General features: G+C 55.3%; 1 long non-coding RNA gene across 3 annotated transcripts; it reads left to right on the top strand.

The window, feature by feature from the left end:
- The first annotated feature begins 1,268 nt into the window (after positions 1-1,268).
- On the top strand, positions 1,269-15,173 carry LOC149124990 (uncharacterized). Of its 3 annotated transcripts, XR_016211865.1 has the most exons (5): positions 1,269-2,207; positions 8,256-8,335; positions 8,937-8,998; positions 9,297-9,361; positions 11,202-15,142. It is a non-coding gene; the product is annotated as an uncharacterized LOC149124990 (long non-coding RNA). The 3 variants fall into 3 exon arrangements; XR_016211864.1 differs by lacking the exon at positions 8,937-8,998; XR_016211866.1 differs by lacking the exons at positions 8,937-8,998; positions 9,297-9,361 and having other exon boundaries at positions 11,202-15,173.
- Positions 15,174-19,331: the final 4,158 nt, after the last annotated feature.

Here is a 19,331-nt window from a genome sequence, read left to right as displayed (position 1 = left end):
GAGCTGCTGGGAGACGCCAAGGCTGGGAAGTTTGGGGTGACGGGGGACGAATGGGTTCCCAAGACAGGGGTTTTCAATGCTTCACAGGGGAAGGCACTGGGCGAAGCAGGCGGGGGTGGGGGGAGCAGGTTCGGCTGAAGGAAGTTCACTCTCCTAGGTTGAAGCGTCGGGGAAGCAGAGGGTTAGGGGACCCCACCCAGCTCCTTTTTTTTTTTTTATTTTTGACAGGCAGAGTGGACAGTGAGAGAGAGAGACAGAGAGAAAGGTCTTCCTTTGCCGTTGGTTCACCCTCCAATGGCCGCCGCTGCAGCCGGCGCACCGCGCTGATCCGATGGCAGGAGCCAGGAGCCAGGTGCTTTTCCTGGTCTCCCATGGGGTGCAGGGCCCAAGCACCTGGGCCATCCTCCACTGCACTCCCTGGCCATAGCAGAGAGCTGGCCTGGAAGAGGGGCAACCGGGACAGAATCCGGCGCCCCGACCGGGACTAGAACCCGGTGTGCCGGCGCCGCAAGGTGGAGGATTAGCCTATTGAGCCACAGCGCCGGCCCTCCACCCAGCTCCTTTAAGGGCGTGGGGGTGAGCTGTGTGTGCACACAGGGCTGGGGAAGCAGAGGGTTAGGGGACCCCACCCAGCTCCTTTGGGGGTTGTGGAGTGAGCTGTGTGTGCACACAGGGCTGGGGAAGCAGAGGGTTAGGGGACCCCACCCAGCTCCTTTGGGGGCGTAGGGGTGAGCGTGTGTGCACACAGGACTGGGAAAGGCACCACTCCTCCGGTGGTCGCACCCTCGTCCTGCCTTAAACGTGGCTTGCCAGGGCGGGGCTTTGTCCCAGCAGCTAAGACACCTGAGAAGGGGCAGCCTCCCTTTCAGCTCCCGAGGTGGCCGCACCGATGCAGGGGGAGAAGTGGCAGGAAGAGAACAGGACTCCATGCTGCTGCCCTATGTCTGCCGCTGTCTGGCCAGGCTCTGCACTTCGAGGCAGCTCACAAGCAGCTGATATCCATGCCGAGTCCTCACAGGGAAGGACGTCTTCCAACGGGAGCTCATTTTATTGAGCATCTACTGTGTGCCAGGCGTTTCACATAATGGATCCCCCTGATGCCCAAGCCTCCACTTTGATTCTTCTCCTTAATGAACAGCTGAAGTCACACCACGATCAGGTAAAACCAAACTTGAAACCAAACTTCCAGCTCTCTTTTATTTTTTTTAAAGATTTATTTATTTATTTAAAAGGTGCAGAGAGAGAGAGAGAGAGAAAGAGAGGTCTTTCATCTACTGGTTCACTCCCCAAATGGCTGTAGCAGTGAAAGCTGCGCCGATCCGAAGCCAGGAGCCAGGAGCTTCTTCTGTGTCTTTCTTGTGGGTGCAGGGGCCCAAGGACTTGAGCCATCTTCCACTGCTTTCCCAGGCCATAGCAGAGAGCTGGATGGAAAGTGGAGCAGCCAGGACTCGAATCAGCGCCCATATGGGATGCCAGCAGGGCAGGTGGTGATTTTACCTGCTACACCACAAGCGCTAGTCCCACTCCCAACTCTTAAGCCAGTGGCCCTTTCTTCCCTTTGCTAGGCACTCTGTGTTTGCTAGACTAATGAAGAAAACATGGGCCAGCGTCACGGCTCACTAGGCTAATCCTCTGCCTGCGGCGCCGGCACCACGGATTCTAGTCCCGGTTGTCCCTCTTCCAGTCCAGCTCTCTGCTGTGGCCAGGGAGTGCAGTAGAGGATGGCCCAAGTGCTTGGGCCCTGCACCCGCATGGGAGACCAGGGGGAGGCACCTGGCTCCTGGCTTCGGCTTGAGGGTGAACCAACAGAAGGAAGACCTTTGTCTCTCTGTCTGTCTCTCTAACTCTGCCTGTAAAAAAAAAGAAGAAGAAGAAGAAGAAGAAGAAGAAGAGGAAGAAGAAGAAGAAAACAGAAGTTTCCAGAGTGGGAGAGGGAACGGCAGAGACATCCATGTGTGTTGGAACATCACATGTGTGTGAACATCACAGATTTGCTGTGAGCTCTGGGCTACCAGCCAGCTGGCGCCATTTTAGAGCAGCTCCCACAGAACATCGTGGAGCCCAGCTGTCCCTCATGTAGCTACCTTTGTGCCCCGTGGTTGGGCCATCCGTCTGCTAGCGGCTAAAACTCTCCACACCTGTATAGACAGCGTCCACCTGCATTCTATCCTGGGCTACTTCCTTGCTGGCTTGCCACCTGCCCCGAAGTAAGTTGCAGTCATTTTTCTTGGTCCCACAATTGCTTTTCCCAGGTGTCCAGGAAAGACTTGTCAGTTCACCCTTGCCAGTGTGTTCTCCTTCTCTGAGACGTGCAGGATATGTTAAAGTTCAAACTTACTCTTATTTCTATTAGGTCTGCAATAGCTCGGGGTTCTGGCCTTTCGTACCCTCTGACAGGAGAGACGCCAAAAGGAGACGGAGACTGACCTCAACAGAGACAGGATGCTTTATTGGAAGCATAGAGGTCCGTGACAGTCTATTCTTGTGAAGGGACTGCGCGCCGGGCATGTTTAGAACTCAGATTTTTATCCAGTTAAGGAGAGACTTTGCCACTACCCAGGGGACGGAGTAGGAGGTGGCTGGCAGAAAAGTGGGGGGCTCTTTGAAGTCTTGGGGAACTTTCCTCTTATCTGTTTCATAGTTGCCCTGTGCAGCTTATGTGCTTTGCCATTTGTATTGCAAGGAGTAGAGAAGGGTCTGGTTAGGGACCAAGGGAGGAAGTGGGGAGGGGGCGGAGGAGGAGGAAAGGGAGGAGGGGAAAGTGCAACACGTCCTTTCGTTTCAACCCTCATCTCCCAGATGTGAGAGCCCCCCGGCCCCCTTCTTGTCTAGCCCAGCTGATTCTCCGGGCGAAACACTGCCCTTCTAGTCCTCCTCAATACGATCTTTGTGCCAATAATATCCTAGGCCAGGCATCCTACTGGGGTCCTGGAGTGAGGCTCTGGTTAATAAGATGCTGGCGTCAAATGCACTGATTTGTTGAGGGGCAGCTGGGCACATGGTTCTAAGGGTCTCCTCTTCCTGTCCCCTCCACTTCCGTCCTTGGGATCAGCAGGAGGGCCTTGCCAGGGCCATTCTCCTCCTAGAAAGCCTTGGGCCCTTGTCCAGAGGGTGTGGAGTGAGGGGTGTGCGCAGTGGGCGCTCAGCAGGCCCACACACTGCCCCATGACTTCCACCTGTCACACCTGGTGTGCGGTGTCTGACCCACGTCCCAGACCCATGACCCGCTTCTCCAGGGACACCTGGTGAACAGTTTTGGGGGAGGTTGGCAGAGTGTGGCTGTCCTTTTGGGCTGGGAGTGTGTGTTGGGCTTGCTCCAAGTTCTTTTGCATCCCGACAAGTTGAAGTCAAAGTTTGCAATTCTGGTGCGGGGGTTTGAGCTGTGTCCCCACCCCCACCCCCACCCCCACCCCACCTTCCAATTCCTATGTTGAAGTCCTTACACTCCAGCACCTCGGAGCATGATCCTTTTTGGAAATGGGGTCAGGGCAGATGCAATGACTCACCTTAGGATCAGGTCACGCTGGAACAGGGCGGGGCCCTATTCCGATAGCGCTGAGGTCATTATCAAAATGGGAAATGTGGACACAGGGCCACACACAGGGACAAGGCCCTGTGACGAGGGAGGCAGAGAGGGAGGGAAGCTCACTTGAGCCACAGAACTCTGAAGATGCCTTCAGATGTGCAGTGGCCGGAGGGGAGGCCGGACACCCAGGCTCCCATGGCCCCTGCCGCCGCCCCCATCTCAGACTGCAGCCCCCAGAGCTGGGAGACAGCACAGTTCACTGCTGACACCACAGCATTCGTGGCAGTTTGGGATGACGGCCCTGGCGAGTTAGTGCACCTGCTCTCGACTTCAGAACTGCTCAGAGCCTTTCCTACAAACTGAAGCCGTGTGCGATGGCCACGTTTGATCCTAGGACACTTTTGTTCCACTGGGCATCCGGCAGGGATGGTGTTTATGGAACCAACTGCAGGAAGTAGCCGTTCTAGGGTCAGGCTGCCTAGTCTGACAGTGAGACATGCGCCATTGGGTCCCAGCACCCATATCTATCTATCTATCTATCTATCCATCCATCCATCCATCTACCCATTCATCCATCTATCTAATCTATCATTTATTTGAAAGGCAATTATGGGGTGTGGGGGTCTTCCATCTGCTGGTGCTGAAGCCAGGAGGAGCCTGGAGCTCCATCTGAGTCTCCCACATGGGTGCAGGGGCCCAAGCACTTGGGCCATCAACCACTGATTTCCCAGGCGCCTTAGCAGGGAGCTGGATTGAAAGCAGAGTGGCGTGGGATGCTGGCAGTCACAGGTGGCAATTTAACCTGCTGTGCCACAATGCTGCCCCCATCTATGTCCTTGACTTCTCTGTGCCTCCGTCTCTACATGCGTGTGCCGCTGGAGTGGATGACTGCTGAGAACCTGGCCAGGGCATTGTGCGACACAGGTGCTCTGCATGTGCCCAGGCACTTCCTGATTCTGTTTTCTGGAGTGGCACTCTTCACGGAGCCTGGACCATGCAGGGTGAAGAGAAACAGATCTGGCCCCGTCTGGCTTGAATCCAATGACACAGCATGAGCCAGGCCCCTTCTGAGAGGCCGTGGGGACAGCGGAGGCTGCAGGTCCCAGAAGACAGATCCCTAGGATCCTGTGGGCTAAAGTGTGGGCTGGCCTCAGTCACGGCTGCTGGCGCTCTGCACCTGCGCTCTCTTGATGCAGACGGTCCCAGCTTCCAGACAGGAACCCTGGCCAGGCTGACCTCTGCGAAGGGGCCGGGGAGCTGAAAATAAAACACAGAGCCGGGAGGGAGTGTCACTTCCTAATTCCTCCCTCAGGGTGGATCTGGGAGATAAGTGGGAGGAGCAGGAGATGAGGCCACCGGGTGAGGGACACCCATTGTTAGGTGGCACAGACTCCACCTCCAAAAGCACCCAGCTGCACAGCTCTCCTCCACCCCCCACCCCCTACTCCCCACCCCTCCGCCCAGGGTTGATCTCATGCCAGTTGTGAGTCCGATTTATAGCAGCTCACACCCGGAGCGGGAGGAGAGGGTGGCAGCAGGGCCTGGCAGCTCCTGTGCCCATGAGATGGGTGCAGGAACCTCAGGTTAACACCAGCCCTGCCCCCCCACACCCCTACACCCCCACAGCCCCAATGGAAGGCCTCAGGCATTAGGGGAAGAAGCCACAGTTCCGACTGACTAGGGCAGAGCAGGTGTGGACGAATCACAGTGTCTTTCTGGGGACAAGTGAGTGACACATCCAAACAGGGCTCCCAGGGATGGCGACTGGACCTGGGGAGCCAGGGGTCACCCAGACAGGAGGCTCCCAGGTGCCTCACTGAGAGTGCACGAGACGGTCATCATGACAGAAGGCCAGCGCCCTAGACTAGCAGTGGAGAAGGCTTCTCCTATGGGAGCTCCACTCTCAGCACCCCACCCTGGGCATAACCCCAAATCCCAAGCAACGGGAGGACGGATCAACCAGATGGCTGTTGGTGGGGAATACTGCTTGGCAATGAAGAAGGAAACCAGCTACCCTGGCTGGTAGTAGACACGCGAGCAGAGCTGGGCACACGTGAGAGCTTCCTGTGTGATCCACGTATACGAAGTTCAATACCAGGCCAAACTCAACAAAAGAGGTGGAATCAGAATGGTGACTGGCCCCGTGGGTGAGGGCTTGGCCGGGAAAGGGCAGGAGGGACTTCCCTGAGACCAGAGAGCTCCCCCATGTGTGAGGTGGGTGCTGGTCACACCACAGAACTCACGCCTTTTCAGTCAGCAGCTGGAGGAGCAGATCGGAACTTGTCGGAACATTTCCTGGGGACCTGTTCCGATTTCCCCTTACGTGTCTGGTCCAGGCTCACCAAACCCGCCTCCCCGAAAGAGAAGAGGAAGCTACTCAGAACCATGGCCTTCTGGGTCTCCTGGTGCCTCAGTTTCCATGTTTGCACAGTCAGAATACTCCCTCAATGCAGATCTTCTCAATAAAAAAAATTTTAGCTAAAATCTGAAGCAAGGTTAGCTACTGCCCTTATCTTCCATCGGATGCTGGGGAGTGAATCAGCAGATGGAATCAATCTCTCTCTCTCTCCTTGCCTTTCAAATCAATCAATCTTTTTAAAATTGCATTTCTTTCTTTCTTTCTTTTTTTTTTTTAAAGTAGAAAATGTCCTTAGCCCACAGGTCATAGAAGTGTCAGAAAAACTTGGGCTCCTGGGCTGCATCGTGCCGGCCTCCCAGGGCTGGTCCAGGCCTGCGAGGGTTCAGCATCTCTCTGGTACAACCCATGAGTACAGAAGTGGATGTGAGGGATCTGGGCTACCTGACTCCCTCTACACCCATCTTTGAGGGTGAGGCCAGGGAAGTGCCCCATTCCAGGAGTCTGGAGGCTACAGGTGCACCCTGGGGGCTGTGTAGACAGAAGCACCCCGTGGAGCTGGGCCTGGGCTCTCTCATGCCGGCAAGAGAGCCAGCCCAGGCCCTCCCCTGATAACTGTCCATCATTGGTGCTCTCTATACTAACGCCTTCAAGAGCCAGCATTTAGCCTCCTTAATTTTCTCGTGTTCCATAACAAAAAATAGTAGTGTGTTTGAGCTGCAGATGGCCTGGCTTTCAACCCCAACTCTTTTCACTGTTTGTGACCTTGAACGAGTCCATGGTTTCTCTGGGCCGTGGTGAGAATGAGCTGAATCAGCACACAGAAAGGACTGACCGTGTGCCCCTGTGCGCCTCGGCTCTGGCCGTGCCTGTTCTCGCCTCTGCTTGCTCTCAGCTGAATCCATTCCTTCTGTGTTATAAAGGGCCTGGCTGTGCTGGTGGGAGGGGAATGCAAAGCCCCTCAGTGCATTGAAGATCACAGTTGTGGCAGTTAGCGATCGCCACCCAACAAAACAGCCCCAAACGTAGTTACGACAGCAGCCCATGTGGAGCTGTTATGGTTCTGCTGCTGGAGCCGGGTTCAGTGTAGACGGCTCAATTCCAGTCTTCACTGGGGTGGTTCCAACTGGAGCTGCAGGATGCCAGACAGCTGGGTGGGGTGACTGGAACAGCAGGGGACTGGCTGAGCTGAATCCCCTTCTTTGCAGCAGCCCTTCCTCACGTGGTGTCTCTCTCTCTCTCGCTCTCGCTCTCGCTCTCGCTCTCTCTCAAGGCAGGCAGATTTGTTTGCACAGCAGCTGCCCACAGCCCAGGCCCCAAACAAGCCACAAGGCCAGCCAGCATCGAAGGGAGGTCAAAGCAGTCTCCACCTCTCTGGAGGAGGAGCGTGTATGGAAGTGGGGGCAGTCACGGGCAGCCATCCACGCGGCCAACACAGAGGCATGAGAGGGGGCGCCATGCCTGCTTCTCCACCCATCACCACCAGCACCACGAGCTACGTTTTTTGGAGCCATTCAAGAAGCGTTTACTTCTCTACTGGTTTTGAAATGTTCTCTTAACTTTGAAATGGATTTGTTTTCTCAAAGCTTGGCTCGTACCCCAAGTAGGGTAGGGTGGGAAACGCTAGAGTTACATGAATGAAAAATCAAGGTTTCCATTACTTATGCCAATATAATTTTTTAAATTGCTTCCTGTTTCTACGCATGCTATTTTTGAAAGATTTATTTTTATTTATTTGAAAGGCAGAGTTACAGAGAGAGGTAGAGACACAGAGAGAGAGAGGTTGGTTCACTCCCCAAATGGCTGCAAGGGCCAGAGCTGCACTGATCCAAAACCAGGAGCCAGGAGTTTCTTCTGGGTCTCCCACGTGGGTCCAGGGGCTCAAGCACTTGGGCCATCTTCTACTACTTTCCCAGGCCATAGCGGAGAACTGGATCGGAAGTGGAGCAGCCGGGTCTTGAACCAGCGCCCATATGGGATGCCGGCACTTCAGGCTGGGGCTTTAACCCACTGCACCACAGCACCGGCCCCTATACATGCCATTTCTATCATGATAAATTATACAACATCCTAGAACATGTGAGAAACAGAGACACCCCTCTGTAGCTTGTTCACACGTGATTCTGTATTTGGCTAGTGTTGCTTATCGCACTATCTCCTGTTTTTCCATGTCGCTATGTGGTTTTCAAAGTCACCTTTTGAACAGCTACTGCGATGTTCCATGGAGTTGTGCTGCCTCGTGCATTAAATCTTTCGGCTCGTGGACATCTGGGACACATTTTCCACAGAGCCTTCCTGAGCATGTTTTTAGTGGCTGATGCACACCTCATGCTTATGTACCCCGGCCCATGACCACATGTTCCCCTCCCGCAGGCTGTCTTGGCTGCGCACCGATGGGGCCACAAACCAACCTGGCCACAAAGACATCTGCTGGACCAGGATGGGCTGGGCCGGTGAGTCAGAGGCAGGGAATGGGCGGGTGCATGCGGAACCTGGCTTCAACCACAAATAGCTGATCAGACCTGCTGAACTGTATCTGTGGCCCTGCTGATAGGTCAGTCCCCATGGCTGGTGCTTTTGTCCCAGCTTGCCCCAAAATGCTTCTCGCCTCCCTCCAGTTTCCTCTTCTTTCAGGAGTATTATGGTTCTGTTGTCTCCTTTGGGGGTCTTTGATTAAGGCGCATTCCAGGAGCGCGCTCCTACAGGAGGGACATGGACATCTCTTTGGCTTCTGCTGCAATTGGAGAGTTGCAGTCCGAAGTGGACAGTACAGGGGCCCATGCTCCAGCGCAGTGGGCTAAGCCGCCACCTGTGATGTCACTGTCCCCGGGTCAGAGTGTCAGCTGAGTCCTGGCTGCTCGGTTTCCTATCCAGCTTCCTGCTAATGCACCTGGGAAGGCAGTGGAAGATGACCCATGTGGGAGACCCGGATGGAGTTCTTGGCTCCTGGCCAAGTTCTGGCTCCTGAGGCCACTTGGGGAGTGGACTGGCTGATGGGAGACCTCTCTCCTCTCTCTCTCTGTTGTCCTGCCTTTTAAATAAATATTAAAACAGGCAGATGAACAAATGGACACCGCGACCTGCTGCTGCCTTGGGATGTTAAGTGCTGCGTGCAGGTGGGTGAATCCGGTATGCACCTGCTTGGGTTCTTCACTCCTGCTCCCGCCGGCCCTGCCCCCTTAGTTTCCGGTTCTCCTAGCAGAAGGAAGCAGTGAAGTGTACCTTTATGTCCCCATGTGTAGCCTGGAGTACACTCCCGAAGAGTAGCAGTAGGTCAGGAATGGCTGGCTGATGACCGGCATTGATAATTCTTCTCTCAACTTAGGTTCAAATTCCATCTCCCGAAGCTTTGTCTGTACCCATGGGCCTCAGCTTACTCACCTATAAAATGGACGTATAACATCTCTCTTGCAGGATCTGTGCCGGGATCTGAGACGGCGTTTCTCTAGAGAGTAACAGAGAGCCTGAAGCAATGCAAAGTAAGGATGTTCATGAACTGAACTCCCTGTGTGAGAACTGTTTCTAAAGTCCATGGGAAAATGGAATTAAAAAATGAGATACTTGTGGTGCAAAAAAAAAAAAAATATTGAGATCCATGCATAGTTTTTCTTAGTAGCTATTCCCTATGAACTCTGAAGATCTCCCATTTTCCATGAACTGCCGAAAATTTCTTTATTTATTTCAAAGGCAGAGAGACAGAGCTTCCATGCTATGTTTCATTCCCCCAAGTGCACAGTGCAGCTGGGGCCTGAGCCAGGGCTGGGACTGAAGTTAGCAGCCAGGAACGGAACCCAGGCTTCCCGCGGCATCACAGCTGCCACCAGGGCCTGCATCGTGAGGAATCGAACCCCAGCACTCTGACGTGGGATGTGGGTGTCTTAACCACTCAGCCAAACATCTGCTCCCTCTATGAGGTTTATGAAATGCCCTCATACACTTGTCCTTCCTCTGTTTTTATGTTAGGGTCTAGCTGTTTTTCTAAAAAATTTGAACCAATTCTTTCTCTAGTTTTTTAGTCCTTTGCATATATTATCTTTTTGGATTTTTTTTTTTTTTTTTGACAGGCAGAGTGGACAGTGAGAGAGATAGACAGAGAGAAAGGTCTTCCTTTGCTGTTGGTTTACCCTCCAATGGCTGCCGCGGCCGGTGCGCTGTGGCCGGCGCACTGCACTGATCCGATGGCAGGAGCCAGGTACTTGTCCTGGTCTCCCATGGGGTGCAGGGCCCAAGTACTTGGGCCATCCTCCGCTGCACTCCCGGGCCACAGCGGAGAGCTGGCCTGGAAGAGGGGCAACTGGGACAGAATCCGGCGCCCCGACCGGCACTAGAACCCGGTGTGTCAGTGCCGCAAGGTGGAGGATTAGCCTAGTGAGCAGCGGCACCGGCCTGCATGTATTATCTTTTTTTTTTTTTTTTTTTTTTTTTGACAGGCAGAGTGGACAGTGAGAGAGAGAGACAGAGAGAAAGGTCTTCCTTTGCTGTTGGTTTACCCTCCAATGGCTGCCGCGGCCGGCGCACTGCAGCCGGCGCACCGCGCTGATCCGATGGCAGGAGCCAGGAGCCAGGTGCTTTTCCTGGTCTCCCATGGGGTGCAGGGCCCAAGCACCTGGGCCATCCTCCACTGCACTCCCTGGCCACAGCAGAGAGCTGGCCTGGAAGAGGGGCAACCGGGACAGAATCCGGCGCCCCGACCGGGACTAGAACCCGGTGTGCCGGCGCCGCTAGGCGGAGGATTAGCCTAGTGAGCCGCGGCGCCGGCCTGCATGTATTATCTTTAAAAAAAGATTTTTTTTTATTTGGAAGTCAGAGTTACAGAGAGTGAGAGCAAGAGAGAGAGCTAGAGAGAGCAAGAGAGAGAGAGCGCTTCCATCTCCTGGTTCACTCCCCAGATGGCCACAACAGGCAGGAGCCAGGAGCCAGGAGCTTCTTCCAGGTCTCCCTTGTGGGTTCAAGGGCCCAAGGTCTTGGGCCATCCTCCACTGCTTTTCCCAGGCCATTAGCAGAGAGCTGGATCGGAAGTGGAGCAGCCAGGACTTGAACCAGGGCCCATATGGGATGCCGGCACTGCAGGAGGCAGCTTTACACATTGCAATACTATGCCAGCCCTAGTCACATAAATTTTTAAGTACTTTTGTTTCTTCATTTTTATTATAGAAATTTTGCAATTTTTATATGCCTAAGTTTGTAGATTTTTCTCCTTTGAGATTTACTTCTTCAAATCAGGGCAGCATGATTGTCTCATTTCTGATCTTTGTTCCATTTGCTGCTGGTTTTGTTGAGATTTGATTTCTTAACTTTTTTTGTTGGTTTGTTTCCCAGCTCTTCCATCTGCTGGTAGAATAGGATGTGCCCCCACTGGCATTCCTGGGCTGGGACACGCCTGTGCTCTGCTGCTAAGGCCAATGGAACAAGTTCCACAGCCTGGGTGGCTCCAACAACAGGACCTGTCCTCCCCCAGTCCCGGAAGTCAGCGCCTGAGATGGAGGAGTTGGCAGGGCCATGGCTCCGCGCCTCTCCCAGCTCCTGGTGGCTCCACGCGCTCTTGGCTGGTGGCCACATACATCACGCCTGTCTCTGCCGCCCCGGTCACAACGCCTCCTCTGCTTTTCTGTGTCTCTCAAGAATCCCGTTGCTTCTCTCGCGCGAGGACACTTGCGATGGCACTGAGGGCCTATTGGGATTTGCCAGGGGACTCTCATCTGCAGGAAGCTTTCTCCAAATAAGGTAACATGCACTCGGCACAGGAATAAGGACGCTGTATCTTGAACCGACTGTCAGTACTTTGAAGAAAAAAACAGGTTCCCTCCTTATTCCTCGGGGAAGAGAGGAGCAGGTGCCCTTGACCTTAATGCAAGGTGTAGAAGCATCCTTTGGTCTCTGGCAGGCAGAGGTGACCAGTTAGCTACTCAGTAACTTCATGACAGAGCCCCAGCCCGAAGGCTACATCTCTCTGCCACCCTTATATCTTGTGGCTGTCAGATCAAGTTCTGGTTCAAGATATGCGTGAGAATTCACTGGGTGGAATTTCCAGGAAAGTTCCCACAAAAGGAAGCAGGTAACTGGGCTTTCCCCTCATTGCCCCTTTCCCGTTCTCTTCTTCCTGCCTGGAACACAAATATGATGGCTAGAGCTCTAGCAGCCATCTTGACCCATGATGCAACTATAAAGCTAGAAGCAGATACTACAAAGAAAGAGCTAGGCCCCTGATGGGCTGTTAGGCTGCCTATCCTTGTACTTAAGTGAGAGAACCCCTCACCCAGTGAAACCACGTTAGTTCTTGCTGGTAGCAGTTCTTCTCAGTTTTCAATTGATAAAATTCTAATACTTTATTCCCTGTCCTTTGCTGGTTGGCTTTGGACATGCGTTGACCTATAGGTTTCTCTGATTGACCACCTCCCCGCCCCTCCATCAGGTTGCCCTGGTGACTGTCCCTCGTGGCTTTCACACCAGCAGCCGACGTATCTGCTTGTGTGTTGTGCGTCTCCCTTGCTGCGGGATGCCGGGACCAGACCTGTCTTGCCGTGCACTGTTGCAGGGAGAGTGCTCAGCATGCGGTGAGAGTTTGATCTGCCCGTGTGGCCTGGATGAGTCTGAAAGGGAGTCAAGACGGGACCCTGGGAGTAGGTGTTTCAAAGGGGAAATCAAGAGGCCTGGTGAAAACCCATCAGGGCCTGAGCACACCCACTGGGCGCCCCACTGCCTGAGTCGGACATGAGTGCACAGCATTGCCCAAACCCGCTCCGCACGGCCTCCACCTGCACCCTCTCAAACCCCCAGAGCCTTTGCGTGAGGCTCTGGCTTGGTCCCCTGTGAAAACCGTCACTGAGAGTCTCCGGGCTGACGGCGTTCACGGATTGAGCCCCCGGCATCTCCAGCAGCAGGAGGCTTTCTCTCCCCAGATCATTGGCAGAAAAAGCAGTCCTTGGTCTCGGCTGCCTGGCCCCGGTCTCCCTCCCCCAGGGAGCCTTCCCGGATGGCTTTGGTTGACCTGGGTTCTGTCTGTTCCTGTTTTCATGCCTCTCATTTTGATACATCATTTATTTCTCTACTCGCTTGCTCAGTCAACTAAAAACTCTTTCTTTAGGGAGTGGATGTTTAACCTAGTGGCGTAAATGCTCATGTCCCGTATCATAGTAGCTGGGTCTGAATCCTGGCTCTAGCTTCTGAATCCAGCTCCCCGGAGTGTCTTCACCCCTGTGGCCAAACACCTGCCCCAAACGGCCATTTTGACTTTGCCACCTGGTCTCAAATCCAAACAACCACAGAACCGATAGAACCAGAACCCCTTCCTCTCCTTGACTCGTGTGCCCGCTCCTCCCTCGTGTCACAGGGCCAGCAAGACGTGGCCTGTCCCCCGCACGGCTCACCAGCGGGGCACCACCTCCACCTGTGGCTGCCACTGCACACGACAGCCTTGGGCACAGCTGGATGGCGAGGGCCAACTCACTCAGCACACATGGACCGTGCTGGGGGCATTTGAACGCTGAGTGCATCTCCCTGGAACATGACGTGGGGCGAGTGGCCCAGCAGCTCTAGCATTCCGTTCCTTAGAATGCTAGCCCAAGCAGGCCAGCCGTGGGTTGACCTTGGCCGAGCAGGCTCGGGTTCCCTGAGTGGACGCACGGTGCACATGTTGGGGGGATTTGTCTGTTTTTCATCCCAGCCTGGCTTCTTCCTGCCACCCAGATGCTCCGAGCCTGCTCCTGCCCTTCATGCTGCCGTGTGCTCGGGAAATAGCGATTTGACTGGGAGAGTGAGCAAAACGTCATCGTAGGGAAAAACCTGTTGGAGGAAGGCAACCATAAACAGTGACACAGTGCAGCCCAAGTCATCCGCAGCTTTACCCGGCTGTGTGCAGCCTTTGGTGGGCATCTGGGAGTGGTGCTTCACGGTTCTAGGGCTCTGGGTATGCCTGCGTTGTTTTGAGGGCACATACCCGGCCACTGCATTGCACCAGCCTGGGGACTCTCAGCCACAGGGGACCACCGCGTCTCAGCGCTGGGTTTGTTCTGTGGACCTCGCTCCTCCCCACTCACAGGGCAGCATGGCGGCTCTTTCTGAGGGAACTACAGGGCTCTTTGGGACCAGCAATGTGATGCTACGGGCCCACGGGAGTAAAGACACCAACAGCACAGACGGAGCCGCCAGACCCCCAGCCAGGTCCACCCAGCGCTCATCTAGCCAGCAACTGGTGATCCTCCCATCTGAAGGTTCCAGAGGCTCCCGCTGCTTCTACCACTAACCGCCCCCTTCCCTCCGACCGCCTGTTGTGGGTTGCATTGTGCCCACACCACGCCCTGAAAAAAAGACCTGTTGACGTCCTCAACCTCAAAATGTGACCTTGGTGGGAAAGGGAGTCACTGCAGCCGTAATTACTTACTGAGAAGTCACACTGAGAAGAGTGGGCCCTCAGTCCAATGTGACTGTGTCCTCATGAGAGGACAGCCATGCTGGGGGGGTGCGCATTTGACTCGGCCACTAGGACTCCCCTTGGGAAGCCTGCACCCCATACAGGGGAACCTGGGTTAAGTCCTTCCTCCCCTCCTGGTTCCAGTCTCCTGCTGAGGCGCTAGCTGAGGGCAGCAGGTGATGGCTCAAGTGCTTAGGGCCCTGCCCTGCCTGTGAGTCCTGGATTGAGTTCTTAGCTCCTGGCTTCCACCTGGCCCAGCCCTAGCTATTGTGGGCATTTGAGAAGTGAACCAGTGGATGAGAAGTCTCTCTCTCTCTCTCTTTCTCCCTCCCTCCCTCCCTCCTTCCCTCCCCTCTCCTTCTCTCTCTTTCTGCCTTTTGAATAAGTGGGTAGAAATTTAAACGAGAAAAAGGAGGTGGCCATGTGAAGGTACAGGCACACAGGGAGAACACCCCGTGAGAGCAAAAGGCAGAGACCAGAGAGAGTTGCAAGCCCTGTGCGAGTGTCAGAGGTAGCGCAGCCCTGCTGATGCCTCCATGCCAGGCTCCTGGGCTCTGGAACTGTGAGTCAATCAATTCAATTCCCATTGTTGGGGGCTGACGCTGTGGCATAGCAGGTAAAGCTGCCACCTGCAGTGCCGGCATCCCATATGGGCGCCGGTTTGAGTCCCGGCAGCTCCACTTCCGATCCAGCTGTCTTTCACTGCCTGGGAAAAGAGTAGAAGATGGCCCAGGTCCTTGGGTCTCTACACCTGGCTCCTGGCTTCAAATCATCTCAGCTGTGGCCATTGCCGCCATCTGGGGAGTGAACCAGCAGATAGAAGACCTCTCTCTCTCTCTCTCTGCCTCTCTGTAACTCTGCTTTTCAAATAAATAAATAAATCTTTAAAAAAAAATTCCGATTGTTTTATTCCACCTGGTGTGTGAGATTTGGTTACAGCAGCCACAGGAAGCTAATAACAACAGTACCTCAGAAAGTTCATGGTCAAATAATTAAAGGATGCATTCATTTTGGTGTAAAAAAATAATCTTTGTAAAATCCATGCTTTTTTTATAATATGCATTTCCACAAACTTGTGGATTTCAAACATCTTGCACCAAAACAAGTGTCTCTTTTCATTTGACCATGGCATTTTGAAGGATCTGTGTTTATGCTCGCCTCCTGCTTCCGTGTAGGGTGCACCAGAGGTTGGCTGACTGGGAAGCCCTTGAAGTCCAAGATGCAGATGCCGTCCCAGGCCCGGGGCCACTTTTTGCATTTGCAGTCTCGTATTCTTCATCTTCAAGGGGGCTCCCCACCATCCATCGTACAAAAGTCCCAGCAAACCTAGACCTGCTGCCGATCAAGTCTGCCCCTGCCTGTGCTCCCCCGGCCACCAGCGCCGGGCAGAGCGGCCCTACCTGCGTGTCTGCCACATTCCTGCTCCCGTGGGCGGTGCCGCTAGAGCAGCAGGAAGAGACGCCAGCACGGGCGGTTTCATCCTTTGTCCCTGCAGAGGCTGCACTTCCTTGGGGGCTCCTCCAGCCAAGGCCCTCGAGGACAACCACGCAGAGTCTCCCTGCTTCAGAGCCTCAGGCAGCCAGGGGCTCAAATCCCCGACAGGCAGCCTGGTGTGAGCAGAGCCCAGGAGCTGCAGGTGCCTCGAGCCAGAGCCCTGGGAGAGGCCTGCTGCGTTCCGGGCGGGCCGCTCTTATTCCAGCCGCCCTGCCTGCCTGGTGGCTTCCTCCCCTCCACCCACACCGATCTCCATTCTGTGCATTTAGGACAGCAGAAGTGGCAGAAATGCCTGCTCAGCACCGCCATGAGCACGCACACACACACACACACAGAGCACATGCGTGTGCACGCGAGGACACGCCTGCTCCTCCTCCCCACCCCCACTCCCCCGCCTCGTCTCAGTGGGACTGCTTTCTCATCCTGCCTCCCCACTTCCAGGCCTGTTCTGATTCAAGCCACGCACATGCACACACACACACACCGTGCTACATGCTGGGGACCCCTTGGCAGATGGTACCTGGGCCCTGGCAAGGGTTCACTGAATGAAACTGGAGACAGACCTGAATACAGATAACCTCCCCACCTACACTTCATACAGGGGCCAGAACTGTGGCAGAGAAGGTTAAGCCCCTGCCTGCAGTGCCAGCATCCCATAGGTGCACCGGTTCAAGTCCCGGCTGCTCCACTTCCGATCAAGCTCTCTGCTAATGCACATGGGAAAGCAGCAGATGGCGTAACTACTTGGGTCCCTGCACCCATGTGGGAGTCCTGTTTGGAGTTTCTGGTTCCTGGCTTCCACCAATTCCAGCCCTGACCATTGGCAGTCATTTGGAGGGTGAACCTGTGGATGGAAGATCTCTCTATGTCTCTCCCTCTCTCTCTTTGTCACTCTTTCAAATAAATCAATTTTTTTAAAGATTTATATTTATTTATTTATTTGAAAGTCAGAGTTACACAGAGAGAGGAGAAGCAGAGAGAGAGAGAGAGAGCACTTGGGCCATCTTCTCTTGCTTTCCCAGGCCATTAGCAAAGAGCTGGATCAGAAATGGAGCAGTCAGGACTCAAAGTAGTGCCCATATGGGAAGCTGATGCTTCAGCCCAGGGCCTTAACCCACTGCCACAGCAACAGTCCCTAAATCAATATTTAAAAAAAAAAATTGCCTGGCCGGTGCCGCGGCTCACTAGGCTAATCCTCCGCCTTGCGGCGCCGGCACCCCGGGTTCTAGTCCTGGTCAGGGCGCCGGATTCTGTCCCGGTTGCCCCTCTTCCAGGCCAGCTCTCTGCTGTGGCCTGGGAGTGCAGTGGAGGATGGCCCAGGTGCTTGGGCCCTGCACCCCATGGGAGACCAGGAGAAGCACCTGGCTCCTGCCTTCAGATCAGCGCAGTGCGGCGGCCGTGGCGCGCCAGCTGTGGCGGCCATTGGAGGGTGAACCAACGGCAAAAGGAAGACCTTTCTCTCTGTCTCTCTCACTATCCACTCTGCCTGTCAAAAAAAAAAAAAAAAAAAAATGCCTGCCCCAACCCATCAGCAGCCAGCACCTTCCTGGAGGGCCCTGACAGAGCCCTCAGGGGCTGGGTTTGAGGGGCACTCTGCAAAGGGAGCCCCTGGGGGCTGGCAACATGGGCAGGCTGGGTGCGGCCGCAAGTCTTTGGCGGTGCTGGATTGCACCCGCCGGCTCCCAGGCTGGGAGCATGCACAGCACTTGGCCGGCTCCTTCCCTCTGGAAACACATTTCCGTCCACGGCTGGCCCAGCCTCTCGCCGCCATCTGGCTCAGCTCCTCTCGCTCTGTGTTGCAATGAAACCACCTGCCTCTGCTGAATGACCGCATTGTTTTTGCACCTGAGCCTCCCACACCTGGGCGGAGAGAACATCGGTCCCGGCTGCAGGGAGCGTTCCCCACCTGGGCCTGCTCGGAGCAGCTGGGGTGTGGGCCTGCTGTTGGGAAGGGCCTTCTCCTGGACCCCACAACCGCGGGGTGCCGTGGAGCAGGTGGGTGTGACTCTCACGGGATCAACAGCTCCCTGGGCAGTGCACAGGCGAGCCCAGGGCGGTGGTTTCCTTAAGGATGTCACCACCTCTGCAAAAGCTGCTCGCGCCGTGCTCCCCAAGACTTGAGAGGGAAAATGTGACGGTAGGAAAAAATGCCAGCGGTTCTGTTTGTTTTCCCTTTGGACACTTGAGCCGCTCACAATGCCAGCTGCGGCAAACAAAATTCACGTTGTACGGAGAGTGCACACTAAAACAGCGGGAGTGAGTGTCCCAAGCAGGGCTTGGTCAGCCCCAGGCCTGCAGGCTGGGAGCCAGGGGCCCACACCTAGCTGCCTGCACCCCGGGGCTGTGCCAGGGGCCGGCATAGCTGGCGGGTGACACCAGAGCACCTGGGCAAAGTGATGGCGGTGAGTTTCTAGATTGAGCTGAGGCAGGAGCTAGGCCCAGAGGTAAGGTGTAGTGAGCCTGGGTGTGTGTGTGGACCCCAGTCACTGGGTGTGGTTAATGGGCCACAGAGGCACCCTGGGGGTCCCCAGCCGCACAGGGTGGCCCGCCAGCCCGTCGCGGCTCTCGCTGTCTCAGCACTGCTGTGAACCACCTACAGTCTCCCCTCTGAGAGCAGTGACAGGGCAGCATGTCTTAAGCATCAAGCTGTTTTCTTGTCAGGGGATGGGATGCACTGGGCCAGCTTCGCCATCTGGCAGCAGGGCTGGGGGTCTGCAGGTCCCTGCCGGGATCCGCCCTGCACTCACCCTCAGACTGGTGTGGCCAGGCCTTGGCCCACCGCCTCCTCTTTCCCTTTCTCCTCCCCTCTCCACCTTCTCACCATGGTGAGATAAGCAAACTGTGGGCCAGAGTGCTTTCCTGGCCACCAGCTGGTCATTGCCAAATCTTGAACATGGGGGCAGTGGGCTCAGACCCCAAAGTCCCTTCCAAGAGCAGTCCTTGGGGGCAGAGGAAGACGAGGCTGCGCAGGGGGTCAGCGGCCGGGTGGGAGGCCCCTGCGCTCCCCGCCCTGGCACCGGCTCTCACAGGTTAGAGGTGGTTTCTCCCACCCCGTGCTGTCTCCTCGGAGCACCTGCGTCATGCAGACTGTGAAGCCTCGGCAATTAGAAGCATCATGCGTGCATCAGCATCGAGCCCCACCAAGTCTGCGTCGGTTGAGGATTTCATGTGTTTTCTGGGGTCACTGTGTTGTTCGGGGAGGCGCGTGGTGGCGCCAGCTGGAGCCTGCCAGGCTGTGCAGCCAGCCTGTCCCTCCTCCCAGCTGCTGGCAGGGTGAGAAGCCCCGCCAAGATGCCTCCCTTCCCCATCCACTCATCAGGGTTCATGCTGCTGTCTGTGTGTGTTAAAATACATATAGCCTGAGGAATTGTATGGGGGCTGGAGGAGGGCGGTGCTATGGCTCAGTAGTTAATCCTCCACCTGCGGGACTGGCATTCCATATGGGCCCTGGTTCGAGTCCTGGCTGCTCCTCTTCTGATCCAGCTCTCTGCTATGGCCTGGGAAAACAGTAGAAGATGGCCCCAAGTGCTTGGGCCCTTGCACCA

Source organism: Oryctolagus cuniculus, chromosome 8 (genome assembly GCF_051225735.1).
Source record: "Oryctolagus cuniculus isolate XC-2025 breed Fujian yellow rabbit chromosome 8, ASM5122573v1, whole genome shotgun sequence".
Classification (NCBI taxonomy): domain Eukaryota; kingdom Metazoa; phylum Chordata; class Mammalia; order Lagomorpha; family Leporidae; genus Oryctolagus; species Oryctolagus cuniculus.
The sequence above is the reverse complement of the archived record's forward strand: the minus strand, read 5'-3'. Positions and strand labels throughout refer to the sequence as shown.